This window comes from Schistocerca cancellata, chromosome 9 (genome assembly GCF_023864275.1).
Source record: "Schistocerca cancellata isolate TAMUIC-IGC-003103 chromosome 9, iqSchCanc2.1, whole genome shotgun sequence".
NCBI classification, from domain to species: domain Eukaryota; kingdom Metazoa; phylum Arthropoda; class Insecta; order Orthoptera; family Acrididae; genus Schistocerca; species Schistocerca cancellata.
In genome coordinates, this window is record NC_064634.1 from 39,160,290 (window position 1) to 39,175,805 (window position 15,516).

The following is a 15,516-nucleotide window of genomic DNA, read 5'->3' on the forward strand; positions in this document are numbered from 1 at the left end:
CGAATCACACTGAACAATAGGACGTCTTCCGCAAAAGTACTTCTTTTTAGCAGTGCCAGCTTATAGTCCAACGAAAATTACGGGCAACAAAGAAGTCAATAGCCAAACAGAACTACGCTACTTGTTTAATACACACACATTAGTTTCATCCTTTACACTGCGTTTGTGAACAGCAACATAGAAATGTTTAAAAGAAAGAAGTCTGTAGCACCAGCTTCACGTTCAACACGCAACACAATGATAAAAGTATGTTACCAATGTCAGAATATTTTTTCACGAACCTCTTGCTCACTTCACCGTACACTACTTAGCACTCGGGCATTTGGTGGCTGCATTGGGGCAGCGAAAGTTTATAGATTATATATTCAGAAGGTCATAACTCCGTACGGTCAGAATTATGACGCAAATTTCCTCGACAGATGGGGCTGACATCTTGCTAGTGCGCTCTCTTCTCCTTAAAATATGAGGTAAAGTCGCAGATATTTCTTTGTAACTAAGGGTTGAGCATAGATATGCAGGACATAACAGCACCCAAATTTAATCCTGAATGTGTAAGATGTGGAAGTGTAGTTTCGAATCAGTTATAGTGGGTAAAATAGCGAATTTTCCGACTTATGTAAGTAACTTTTCACGTTCTTGACTGCTGATCTATGACATCGCCTCCTTTTTGAATGGATCTGTACACTTCTTTCTGCGGGATTAAAAAAGGACCTACGAAGAGGACTGCAACCAGATAACATGAGTGGAACTTGATTAAATAGTAACAACGTAACCGCACCACGAAGTACTGCCCCATCAGCTGCAGCTATTTGTGAGTGTGATGATGATGTTTGGTTTGTGGGGCGCTCAACTGCGTGGTTATCAGCGCCCGTACAATTTCCCAATCTTTGCTCAGTCCAATTTCGCCACTTTCCTGGATGATGATGAAATGATGAGGACAACACAAACACCCAGTCATCTCGAGGCAGGTGAAAATCCCTGACCCCGCCGGGAATCGAACCCGGGACCCCGTGCTCGGGAAGCGAGAACGCTACCGCGAGACCACGAGTGGCGGACCGCAGCTATTTGTGCCCCACTGTATGAAATGTAAGCAAACATATAAATCAGCTACGGTTCGTGTAGCGATCAGACAACTTGCCACTGAAACTGTTCAAACTTTCACAATCTATACGGCAGTCGGAAAAGTGGATATGGTTTTCGTTTATGGCACATGTCGCCAAACCTGTAGAGTAGCAGTGTGGCTGTTTTATGAAAGTTACTCTGATCGTACCTAACGCTCAGGATCTGAGACAGTGCCATTGCAAGAAATACAATACGCCAACGAAAGCGAAAAGGAACATCGAAAGAAATTCAGAAAACATTTTAGCAGAGGTAACGCTCTGTAGTGCGAGTAGGATCAGCGAAAGGAGTTCTCTGCGAATACTTCATTACAGCGCCTTTCACTCTCCCCGCGTTTTGCTTCATCATTAGATTCTTAGCAATGACATCGGTGACAATTCTCCGAATGTAGAACACGAACATTATAAAGTGATGCACTGTTTACTTCGGTTACATACCACGGGCAGATCAATCTTCACAGTATTGTGTACTGGTCGGTTGAATATCCATGCTGGTTGAAGGGAGTGGATAAACAATGACCTTGGTCTGTCAATATGTGGTATGGACAGCACTGGTGTCCATTCCCTCCAGCACTACTTCGGAAATTAGTCGAGTCCATACCACGTCGTGTTTCGGCACTCCTACGTGCTCGCAGGGCCCTACACGATATTGGGCAGGTCTACCACTTTCTTTGGCTGTTCAGTGTGTTGCTGTAGACCCTCTTAACAGGGTATTTGGAGCTCATTTGATCGGTCGGTTGGGAAATAGAAAATGGCCAACACACGCACCATGCTTCACGCTTCTAGGCTTCTCTCTTTAGCAAACTGGAACAAGGTGTCTGCTAGGAGACAACGAAAGTGTCTGAAGGGCTGAAAGGCCATATGCTGTAACATGGCTCTGTGCTACAGATGAAATTAAATAAGCGATATCGCTCGTTCTTCGTTACAGCACGCGGAATGTTAAAATTTCGAGAACTTCATATGACAGTCATAATAATATACACAAGAAGCCACATGATCTACGTCTTTGCTTACATCTGGTGCTGTAGGGACTTGTTACTCTGATGACGCGCCTGTGTTTTTCGGTTCTTTCCAATACGCACAGAAAAAAAAGCATACAGATCTTCTTTACATAGTGCAGCAAAGCGTTTGTAAAAGAATTTTAATGCGAATCAGAAGTATTATACACAACAGAAACATGGTGTTACAGATCAATAACTACTTCTCGCGCTGAGTTACAATTTATCTAGGGTGTGTCACATCTTCAAGTTCATAGGAGTACTCGTATTTAATTTTTAGGGCAGACAAGGTATATCAAACAATCAGTCGAAGTGACAAACACCATTAAACACAATACTGTCAACACTTGCATTTGTGTCCCCAGTACTATACACAGTTTTGATGTGCATTGTATCAGAATAGAAATTGGATTGTAGATCTTCAGACTTCTCAGGCGATCTGTTGAGAGCTTGATGTGTCGCCTATTCTGCCGGATATCAGCGTCATCCTTGTGCGATATTTCGACAACGTAACTGTCATTTTCATCAGGTGCTAAGTGAAACTGCCTGAGGCAGTTGCAGTATCGTGCAGGAACGAAACTGGCGTCCGGCAGGATACTCGGCACCTCTGAATGATATCAGATATTGGGTTATTTTAATACTTTTCACTAATTATTGCATAAACCAAAAGAAGTACCTAATTAAAATTATGTCAAGAAATCTTAATACAAATAGGTTGTAAATACTGATAGCAGCCTACCTTATCAAAACAACTTATTTCACTATGTAGTAGACTTTACTAAATTGTGTTGCAAACATTAAAATGCATTACGTTGAAAACGTTATATTTACAACATCGTAAATTCTTAAGTAAGTTAGTACTATTGGCATTATCGTATAAATTATCAGACAGTAATGTATGGCCAGATACAGTCATTATTTCCGGAATAAGACATTAACTGTGTAATAGGCACGTATTAGAAAAATTAAAAATTTCGTACACGTAGTCGGTTTTTAGCAGGCTTGGTTGCTAGAAATGTTATTATCTTCTGAGGTATGGCCTTTAGAAAATATTGTTGTGTGTCATGCACAACGTATAAATATGTTCATTAAACAGGGTATGTATACAGTGAGCAATATCTCAAATATATGGTCGGCAATGTGCTAGTAGTCTAGAGCATTTACTTAATATCGTAGTTATTAAAATATACTATGCAAAAACGTGCTGTCTCTCCATGGGCACTGCTAAAATATATGCACAGCATTAATGTTACCGTAATAATTTCTATGTAATATGTTACAGTCAGACATCAATGTATTGTTTACTGAATAATACTTTATCTGTATGTGGTGCCTATTCGTTCAGATATAGCTGAAAGCACGGGCATCATTTTGATCCAGCAGCCATTATGAATTAAGGCACAAAGGAATTACGGACTTTGGCTGAGAGTGGGCATTGATTTAAATCAATGGGAAAAGTTGAAAATTTGTGCCACACGGGGTTTCGAACCCAGGTCTCTGGCTTACTACACACATGCAATGACCACTGCGCCATCCGGACACAATGCTCAACGCAACTGCACGGACGTCCCTAGAACGCCCCCGGTCAGACCCAACATTTCAACTTATCCACACACTGCTAAGGTAGTGTCCCTTGCCCATTATTCTCATTACTCGCGGCATTTCGCCAATTACGTACGTGTTCGAGCCTAGTATGTATCTGCACTGCGCTGTTGCCAATCAGTTGTCTATCAATTAAAGTGTAATTCTTGTCAATTTAGGTTGGTCAAAGGTAAACAGGCTGTTCGGAAATTACCGTCACAAACTTCTAGGACTAATATAGGGGGTGAGTACATAATATTTTAAATAGGGACCCATGTCCGGAGACGTACCGTTTCGGTTCCACGATGGTTTTAGTTAAGATGTGTAACGCATCCACCTCTCATGAGGGATAGAGAAAAGTCTTAGAGTTTCTTCTCCTGGCATGCAACAGGGTAGACAGGATGACGTGTACTACGTCAGACGGTCACCTGATGTCCCTTGACATTTAATTTACGAGAATTTGTAACACCGAAAATGCAGGATGCATGGCACCTGCTACCGATATATAATTTTTTTTAATTATATGTAAATCTTTGTAATTTAAATGCTTTCTTTTTAATAATTAAGAACATTGCTTCACTGTATGTGTACATTTAGGTAGAAGTCGGTTGACGTTTTATTGTATTTATCTGTGTTTTACTGTGAAACTTATAAGATGTGGGGGAAAAAGCCAAAGGAACTGTTATTTGCATCGACTAGCAACGATAATAGCAGTGCTTGTGCGTTGTAAAATCTTTGGGTAGGGGTTGTTGCGCAGAGCGCGCGGAGAGAGCGAGAGACGGGTTCCAGCGCTTGCAGTGTGCGAAAGTGTGGCGTTAACGCTCTCGCAGTAGAGAGTACCATTTCGCCGTCACCATGTACGCGCGCCGGCCAGATGATTAGTAGCAGGAGGAAGGACAGTGGACGGGCAGAAGAGGCTGTATTAATTACAGTTGCCCATTCCTGTAATCAGCCGTGGCCCCACAAGATGCTACCGTCTTCAACAACAGCAGCAGTTCCAGCAATGCAGATTCGTCGTCGGCTCCGAGTTTCGTCCCACGCACAGCACTGAAGTAGGACTATTCATTGGTAGAAAGTATTAACGGCTAACCCAGCAGCACAACTAAATGTGATTTGATTAATGAACTTTATTTAAATAATAACCAGTTAAATTCAGGGCGATTGTGTCCTCATTGCCCCCAGACATTGTTACCAAGCAGGGTCCTTGTTCCCTTTTTTCCTTATGTGCTAACCGAAGTTTGAGAATCTATCACTGGAAAAAATCCAAATCTAAACAAAATGCACAAATTAAGAGTTCGGAAGTTTTATTTATTTTAGCTTGGAGCACTTGGCTGTTTGGTTTGGTACGTGTTCTAATACACTCCTGGAAATTGAAATAAGAACACCGTGAATTCATTGTCCCAGGAAGGGGAAACTTTATTGACACATTCCTGGGGTCAGATACATCACATGATCACACTGACAGAACCACAGGCACATAGACACAGGCAACAGAGCATGCACAATGTCGGCACTAGTACAGTGTATATCCACCTTTCGCAGCAATGCAGGCTGCTATTCTCCCATGGAGACGATCGTAGAGATGCTGGATGTAGTCCTGTGGAACGGCTTGCCATGCCATTTCCACCTGGCGCCTCAGTTGGACCAGCGTTCGTGCTGGACGTGCAGACCGCGTGAGACGACGCTTCATCCAGTCCCAAACATGCTCAATGGGGGACAGATCCGGAGATCTTGCTGGCCAGGGTAGTTGACTTACACCTTCTAGAGCACGTTGGGTGGCACGGGATACATGTGGACGTGCATTGTCCTGTTGGAACAGCAAGTTCCCTTGCCGGTCTAGGAATGGTAGAACGATGGGTTCGATGACGGTTTGGATGTACCGTGCACTATTCAGTGTCCCCTCGACGATCACCAGCGGTGTACGGCCAGTGTAGGAGATCGCTCCCCACACCATGATGCCGGGTGTTGGCCCTGTGTGCCTCGGTCGTATGCAGTCCTGATTGTGGCGCTCACCTGCACGGCGCCAAACACGCATACGACCATCATTGGCACCAAGGCAGAAGCGACTCTCATCGCTGAAGACGACAAGTCTCCATTCGTCCCTCCATTCACGCCTGTCGCGACACCACTGGAGGCGGGCTGCACGATGTTGGGGCGTGAGCGGAAGACGGCCTAACGGTGTGCGGGACCGTAGCCCAGCTTCATGGCGACGGTTGCGAATGGTCCTCGCCGATACCCCAGGAGCAACAGTGTCCCTAATTTGCTGGGAAGTGGCGGTGCGGTCCCCTACGGCACTGCGTAGGATCCTACGGTCTTGGCGTGCATCCGTGCGTCGCTGCGGTCCGGTCCCAGGTCGACGGGCACGTGCACCTTCCGTCGACCACTGGCGACAACATCGATGTACTGTGGAGACCTCACGCCCCACGTGTTGAGCAATTCGGCGGTACGTCCACCCGACCTCCCGCATGCCCACTATACGCCCTCGCTCAAAGTCCGTCAACTGCACATACGGTTCACGTCCACGCTGTCGCGGCATGCTACCAGTGTTAAAGACTGCGATGGAGCTCCGTATGCGACGGCAAACTGGCTGACACTGACGGCGGCGGTGCACAAATGCTGCGCAGCTAGCGCCATTCGACGGCCAACACCGCGGTTCCTGGTGTGTCCGCTGTGCCGTGCGTGTGATCATTGCTTGTACAGCCCTCTCGCAGTGTCCGGAGCAAGTATGGTGGGTCTGACACACCGGTGTCAATGTGTTCTTTTTTCCATTTCCAGGAGTGTATTTAATTCTGTTCAAGTCAGTAAAAAAGAGGCTCAGTTGTTCAGACAATAATATGAAATCCAATTTGAAAATTAAGTAACTGCAAAGTAAAAAGTGCTTGTCTTTCTCTAAATTTCTTAGATGACGTTATGTTGAGGTCTCTGAAAGTCATTGTTCACGTAGCGAAGTTCAATACTAACATACAGTTTAAGTGGATTTTTCAAATCATTACTTTTTCAAAATTTAATGAGAAACTTAACGTAAAAGTGACTTCTCAGTTTTCTTTATCATTACATACTCACTTAAAATTAGTGTCAAAAGACATGACAACTTTCAGTTTCCACGTCAGTGATTAATAATAAATGTTTTTCTTTCCCATCATCTTGCACAAGATTTTGGATGTAAATCTCCCTAGTGGGCTGGCAACCGCAATTATTTCCTTTTCGTTGATTAGTATAACTTTTGGATTCATGATCAGCGGTACCCCTTTTCTGTCCAATGTTGTTCGTGAGTGAATGCACAAAATAACTTTCATTTTTTTCAAGTTGTAGCCCTGTTCGGTTTAATTACTTTCCTTATTTTTAGAAGACTTTTCTATCAGAAAGATCGGTTGTACACTTTCCCCCTACTTATCGGTATTAGTTCTTCGCGAAGGATGGCCTTATCCAATTAGAAAAATTCCATTAGGTATACACACGATCCACGGTCATATTTCATATCACAGGCAGAATAGTCCGATTAGTAAGGGGAAGATCGGCTAGCGTGACTTCTGCCACTGCACTGGAAACTGAAGAGACGCCAGGTGGGATGGAGTGTGTGTGTCAGAAAATGATTCGTAGGTACAATGTCTGTAAAAACGTTGGTGGTCGCCACATCGAGCAGTTGTTGTAATGCATCAGTACTGTTCTGTACGTACAGTGTGCTGAGTTCTTTCTCTTTTTGGAATAGTATAAACACGCAATGTTTAACTGTTAATACAAACAAATGTGCTTAAGTGATAAATGGGTGACTCGGTACATTTCTATTTCGAATTGTTACCTAATAATCATACTGTACATGCCTAATTCACTTCCTAAAGCAGAAGCGGGTGAGTTAAGCATCTGAATTGAAATCGTCGTAGAACGGAAACAGTATGTTTCCAGATATGGGTTCAAATGGTTCAAATGGCTCTGAGCACTATCGGACTCAACTGCTGTGGTCATAAGTCCCCTAGAACTTAGAACTACTTAAACCTAAGGACATCACACACATCCATGCCCGAGGCAGGATTCAAACCTGCGACCGTAGCGGTCGTGCGGTTCCAGACTGTAGCGCCTTTAACCGCGCGGCCACTCCGGCCGGCCCAGATATGGGTTCATATTCAAAATATTATGCACTTACTCCTCTCTACGAGTCTTGGAAGTTTGTAACAGGCATTTCCGAACACCCTTTATAAGCAACGACTTGTAGGCAAGCGGTTAGTGTGGTATTCGTGTCTTTCCGACGTGCTTGCGGTAAATGCGGAAACTTGAACTATCGCGACGTCATTAACAAATGCGTCCAAACTGGACAACGTGCTGTTAATCTTTTCTTGGTTGCCGAAGGACAAACACCGGTAGGAACGTATCAGAGAGTGAAGGTGTATGGGACAGCATATCTACTTTAAACCACCGTTGTGGAATGGTGTACTACGTTCCGTGCTGCTTCATGATAACTCACGTCTCCCTACGGCAGACGCAGAGGTTACGCGAACTCAGGTTGGAGACACTCTAGCCTATATAATCCTTTACCTCTCCGCATGCGGTCGTCACACTTTCGGTCCCTTACAAAAGGGATGATCTGTTGGATGAGTATGTGCACGGACAGTTGCGGACATCTTCACGTAGCAGAACACGTTGTTTGACCAAATGGTTATCACCAACTTCGTGTGTCTGTGGGATGGTTTTCTCACTGCTCACGGCGACTTTGCCTGATTGACATACCGATTCTGGAGTGTGCGGCTTTCTAACTGAACCTTTGTCCACCCCATAGTTCATACGATTAGGCTGATATTATATTTGAAACATTCCACTATGTAATTAACATATAACATGAAGTTTCCTATTTCTATTGCTCGGGGCTCACAAAACACTAAGTCTACAGTTGAAGTAATGGACGCTAGCACGCTGCGTCCTCTCTGTTAGAAAACTAGCAGTTCAGTCGCGAAAGGGGTTACAGATGCCTTTAGAATGTACTTTCTTTAAACGGCGATGTGCTCCGGAATCACAAGCTTTCGCAATGTCAAAATTTTGTTTCTTCTACTTACAACGTTGAGGAAATATCCTCCCCGATAGCTGAGTGGTCAGCGTGACGGATTGCCGTCCTACGGGCCCGGGTTCCATTCTCGGCTGGGTCGGGGATTTTCTCCACTCAGTCACTGGGTGTTGCGCTGTCTTCACCATCATTTCATCCCCATCCGGCGTGCACGCCCAATGTGGCGTCGAAGGTAATAAGACCTGCACCAAGGCGGCCGGACCTGCCCCGCAACGGGCCTCCCGGCCAATGACGCCAAACGCTCATTTCTATTGAGGAAATCAGGTGCCTTGCATTTCCGATAATCAATAATTTAACATCCATTCCGATATACATGAAGAATGTTATTCTGCTCTAGGATTATCACAATTCTCGGGCTCAGATTATGTTTCAATATTCAGTTAAAAATTAATATTTGCGTTGTAGGACTGTATTTATGTCTATCAGTTGTACTTTCTTTTCTGTAGGTAGGTGTGGCTCGTGCCCTTCTGTAACTACGGGTAATGTACCTCTGTTCAAGCGATATGGTCAGGTCAGGAGCTGATTCACTCTCGCAAATTCTATACAGAACCTGACAGTGCCTCCATTACGTCCTGAGTTGAAGGATTTTAACAATTTAAGCAGTATTTCAAAACCACTACTTTTCATTACTACAGTCACTCATTGCCAGCAGTAAAACCATCGTATGTTGGCAACATTCCATGATTTTGTGAAGGAAAACTTATGAACAAAAGCCCCAATATCATCTTTTCTTTGCTACTTTTTATTTCTAAGTCTTCCTAGTTCACTATCATCAGCTTATTCACTTTGTGACACTTACTGAATTGCCATCATTTACTGCTGTGTTTGGAACGCAACCTTCCATAGCATTTTTCTACGATATTTGACGCCTGTTTCAGTTTCGTTAATTTATGCGTGTACGTGAAGTTTTGATTTGTGTTGCAACTATTTTGTGGGAGGAATAATATCTTATCAAGCTTGATTGTGTCCGTACAGGAAGGTAGATCTTAACCGAGTATTCAGCCTAGTACATTTAATTCCAGAGCTTCATCGATTACTCTTTTGACGCTGAGTCAGAGTTACTGTACATGCTCCCTGCTTGAATCGAATGATTGTAACTCCTGTCTGGAAAATTAGATCATTTCTTTCTAATCAGGAGTACTGAAGAGCAGACTTTCTGCTTACTTTTCTAACACTTAGATTCTTGACGCCTATCGTGACTACAGCTACATCGTACTGGACACAGCCTTTATGTGAAAATTACCAAGGAGATTCACAAAAAAATGAAGGCGTTAGGGGGAGTACTAAAATATATGTGCTAAATGACTTACATAGAAAGCTTTTACAACGGTTTTGTGTAATATTTCCACTTGTTCGCTACTATGAATTTGAAAATTCCCGAATCATTTGTGGATTTTACTTTCCTTCTGCAGCCAATTCTTGGTTAAAGGATCCAAATAAAACATTTATCCTATTCGTGATCTCGCTATTCGTTCCTTCGTCGTTTCTCATAAAGACTTAATTCCTGCCTCAGTCGAATTGAGATTCTTGTCTGATGCTACAAGCACAATGCCACCCATTCCTTGGGGTCTCCCTTCCCATAAACTCTTATGTTTACCCCAAAGATCTCACCACCATTAAATTTGGGATTTATCTAACCATCTACTCCGGGTATTGTGCCGGACCCGACTGCTTTTCAAATGTGCTTCAAACTCTGGCACTTTTGTGCGAATACTTACGCAATTTAACAACAATTTTGTGATATTAGTAACTATTTACGGTGATTCTTGACGCCTGCTATGATGCACTGTTAGGGCGACCTAGTTCTCCTAACGTCAGTAATACCATTTCACAAATGACATTTGTTACTTATTGTCTCAGAAAGCGTCTGGTACATGATTGCCTGTAATTCCACCTTGTGACACGAGAAGACTGTTTCAGCTATAACTACAATAGGGAACTTCCGTATCAATGCTTGAACAATACCGTTACCAAAATGGCGCATAGCAGTTTTCATACCGCTTGATTAAATTCGTCGGACTTATTTGTTGATGGCCTGCAGTTGACAAGTTCACATGTTTGAGGAAGGTAACGAATGAACTACTGAAACACGACGATGTTACGTAAAGTTTCGCCCAGTTCACTGCAGCCTTCTTGTCGAGGATAGCTTCATTTTTAATTCATTTAACTCTTAAATGAAACCTACTTTAGTATACCGAGGAATATCCGTATCAGTGCAGTAGCTTCCACTAAATTTCATTTATGTGCAGGGAACTTCGGAATTGAAAGGGATGTCATAGAGCGCCATCTACAATATACCTAGAGGAAGTTTCCAATTCATTAAACGAAAAGAAAGGAGGTAATACGTGTTACACGGCTGCGTTTTGCTAATGACGTCATACTGTTTGTCTTCAGTGCCGATAAACTGCAGTAACCGACGGAAAAGCATAATAAAGGGAGTGGGAAATTCAATTATAGTAAGTCTCAAATGGCGTATAACCAGGACAACGAAAACAAAATTGTTGAAGTTAAGAACAAGTAATACGTTTAATTAATTAGGTTTTATATTTTGAGCAGTGGAAGAGAATGTAATAAGTTCAATTAATCAGTTTTTGTATGTAGAGCAGCTGAAGAGAACGACACAGTACACATGTAATGAGATATAAAGAAGAGTAAAATTACGAGGTCGTGCTAAAAATTGATGCCAGAGAATTTGTATGTACAATCTCTTAAAACCTTTTAACGCTTGATCAGTAACCACTCTTAAAGTATACGAGTGCAGTTGGTGACAATTCACCGTTGCTTCAATCTGTTAATATCAGTATACTGTGTAAAACACGACTTTTGTACTTACTTTACAGGTGACGTATCACTGGAAGGATACGTTATAACTGGCATTGTTGTTGTTGTGGTATTCAGTCCTGAGACTGGTTTGATGCAGCTCTCCATGCTACTCTATCCTGTGCAAGCTTCTCCATCTCCCAGTACCTACTGCAACCTACATCCTTCTGAATCTGTTTAGTGTATTCATCTCTTGGTCTCCCTCTACGATTTTTACCCTCCGTGCTGCCCTCCAATACTAAATTGGTGATCCCTTGATGCCTCGAAATAGGTCCTACCAACCGATCCCTTCTTCAAGTCAAGTTGTGCCACAAAATTCTCTGCTCCCCAATTCTAGTCAATACCTCCTCATTAGTTATGTGATCTACCCATGTGATCCTCAGCATTCTTCTCTAGCACCACATTTCGAAAGCTTCTATTCTCTTTTTGTCTTAACTATTTATCGTCCACGTTTCACTTCCATACATGGCTATACCCCATACAAATACTTTAAGAAAATACTTCCTGACACTTAATCTATACTCGATGTTAACAAAATTCTCTTCTTTAGAAACGCTTTCCTTGCCATTGCCAATCTACATTTTATATCCTCTCTACTTCGACCATCATCAGTTATTTTGCTCCCCAAATAGCAAAACTCATTTACTGCTTTAAGTGTCTCATTTCCTGACCTAATACTCTCAGCATCAGCCGATTTAATTCGACTACATTCCATTATCCTCGTTTTGCTTTTGTTGATGTTCATCTTATACCCTCCTTTCCATTCCGTTCAGCTGCTCTTCCAGGTCCTTTGCTGTCTCTGACAGAATTACAGTGTCATCAGCAAACATCACAGTTTTTACTTCTTCTCCATGGATTTTAATTCCTACTTCGAATTTTTCTTTTGTTTCCTTTACTGCTTGCTCAATATACAGCCGCGTGGGATTAGCCGAGCGGTGTAAGGCGCTGCAGTCATGGACTGTGCGGTTGGTCCCGGCGGAGGTTCGAGTCGTCCCTAGGGCATGGGTGTGTGTGTTTGTCCTTAGGATAATTTAGGTTAAGTAGTGTGTAAGCTTACGGACTGATGACCTTAGCAGTTAAGTCCCATAAGATTTCACACACATTTGGTCATTTTTTTAATATACAGATTGAATAACATCGGGGATAGGCTACAACCCTGTCTTACTCACTTCCTAACCACTGCTTCCCTTTCATGCCCCTCAACTCTTATAACTGCCATCTGGTTTCTGTACAAATTGTAAATAGCCTTTCGCTCCCTGTATTTGATCCTTGCCACCTTCAGAATTTGGATTATAATATTCCAGTCAACATTGTCAAAAGGTTTCTCTAAAAGAAATGCGTAAACTATTAATAATGACTTTCTTCGAATAATGCATCGAGTAGTAAAATTTACGATGGTTTAGTAGCAATGTAACTTTTCCTTTATGTTCCAGCTTGCCGGGGTGGCCGAGCGGTTCTAGGCGCTACAGTCTGGAATCAGGCGACCATTACGGTCGCAGGTTCGAGTCCTGCCTAGGGCATGGATGTGTGTGATGTTTAGTAATTCTACGTTCTACGGGACTGATGACCTCAGAAGTTAAGTCCCTTAGCGCTCAGAGCCCTTTATGTTCCAGGATTAAATAAATAACAGAGTTATTCACCTCCTGCTTCTTTATTCTTTATTTCTGTATATTTATTTTATTTATTTCCCTACATAGTCAACCTGACGACGGACAAATTTCTCCCAATGAGGCACTAGTTTGTTGTTATCGTCGTTGTGGAATGTCTGATTTGTTGACGGAGCCACAACTTTACCTTGCTTGCACCACATCAGCACTGTCAAAGTGAAGTCCACGCACGTGTTCTTTGAGGTTTTGAAGCAGCTGAAAATCGGATGGGGCCAAGTAGGTACTATGTGGAGAATGTTCGGTGATAGTCAATCCAAAGCGTCGGGTGGTATCAGGTGTCATAGCGCTTGTGTGTGGTCTGGCATTGTTTTGATGATTGCGAGTGTGGTCCACTCTTCGAAACCGAAACTGGATTACATTGTGGTGTTTCGGACGCAGCGAAATACTTACGACACACGCGATCATGAAACTTCCTGGCAGATTAAAACTGTGTGCCTGACCGAGACTCGAACTCGGGACCTTTGCCTTTCGCGGGCAAGTGCTTTTGTAGCTCAGGTGGTAGAGCACTTGCCCGCGAAAGACAAAAGTCCCGAGTTCGAGTTTCGGTCCTGCACACAGTTTTAATCTGCCACGAAGTTTCATAACAGCGCACACTCGACTGCAGAGTGCAAATCTCATTCTGGAAACAAACGGTCATGGTAGACGCGACGATTCGGAACCCTCTAGCGGGAGAGTCTTGCAAGTATGTGCACTTGAAGAATGAAGTTGTAGAATATTAAAAACGTTTGTTTTCTTCAAATTCTTTAAGAGTTTTCACATAAAGAATTCGGAGCAGTAACTTTCAGCATGCCCTCGTAATGTGGAGAGTTTTCTGTACACTAGGTTTGATTTCGGAAACTAAGCTTGCAATGTGTCTGAGTAACTTGCAATCCATCCATTTTACTGGTTTTCACATTCTCTATAGCACTAAGACATGGTAATTAAATGCGAAAACTATTGGGAAAATAAGGTCGTACAGTGCTCAAAAGGGGCATTCGTCTTGGCAATTACTGGAAGAAGCAGGAAAATGAACAAATGGATTACGGAACCGAAGCGAATGAAAGATGCAATTAAGACCGCACTGATAATAAACTGGAATTTGGTTGGACATTTGCCCGACGATTAGATGTTAAGTTGACCAAGTATTATTGAAAGAATCTAACTTCGGTTCTGAACTTAAACTCAGTACATGAAAGGTATAATGTCAGCAAAATACTCTCAAAGGAACCCGTTTTTCGTAATATTTTGACTCAAAAGTAATCATTAACGATCATTTTGATTGATAGTGACTGGGCTCTGTTACCGTGCTATCAGAAAATAATGAATTAATTCATGATTGTAATCATTAACACTATGTTACCTCGGCTTAAATGAAACAGTGTTCTGTATCCTGACGTAATTATGAATCTTCATAAGTCCAGCAGCCTGCATATGTAGACTGTCTAGCCGTAACGCTGAGGGTCTCAATGTCGAACCTACACGGGGCCCTCCTGGAGTCCAGCTAGCTAGCAGGTTGTGAACCACCCTAAATCGCATACCCACCAAGTACGGAAGGTGCCAGGACTTGGAGCACATGTGGGAAATCGCTGAAAGTGCCAAGTGTGACTACGGACACAAGCGACAAGCAGTACATCACATAGTCCCACAACGTCCTCAGCATACATGAGGTATCTGAGGATGCAGTTTAGATATTCTCTTATAACCAATTCTTGGAAATATTTAAACAACTATCCTTTTTCTTACAATCATAAACTTTGAGTATCTATTCAGTTTATGAAAATTAATTTTTTCATGTGTAATTCATCCATTTATTTTAAAGTTTATTCTATTCAAATAAATGATATTGTCTTAACTTAAACAAATACTTTACTAATCAGAAATGAATGTAATTTATTTTACCTGTACTTTATGTACTTCATATTACCATTAACACCATTTCCTTTCAGTCGGAGTCATGTACCCTTATTGGCATACGACATTGAACTGAAACATTCAAAAGCAGGAAATGATTTCCTTGCGCAGCGGAGACTAAAAAGGATAGTTTGAATGAATAGCTGAAAGAAGAGAACATTATGATTACACTCTATAGCTCCTGGCACTACCTATAACTGTGACTGTGACCCTCACAGTCAAAGGCTGTTTGCGTGCTGTTGAGGATGTGATACCTCACCTCGTATTCACAACGCGTATCCACAAAAAAGAACATGAATTTTGACAGTCGTGTCGAACACAGTCTGGAACCCCATGAAGTCTCAAATTTTCGCCAACAGTGACTTAGCACACTGGCTGTAATGGCAAGT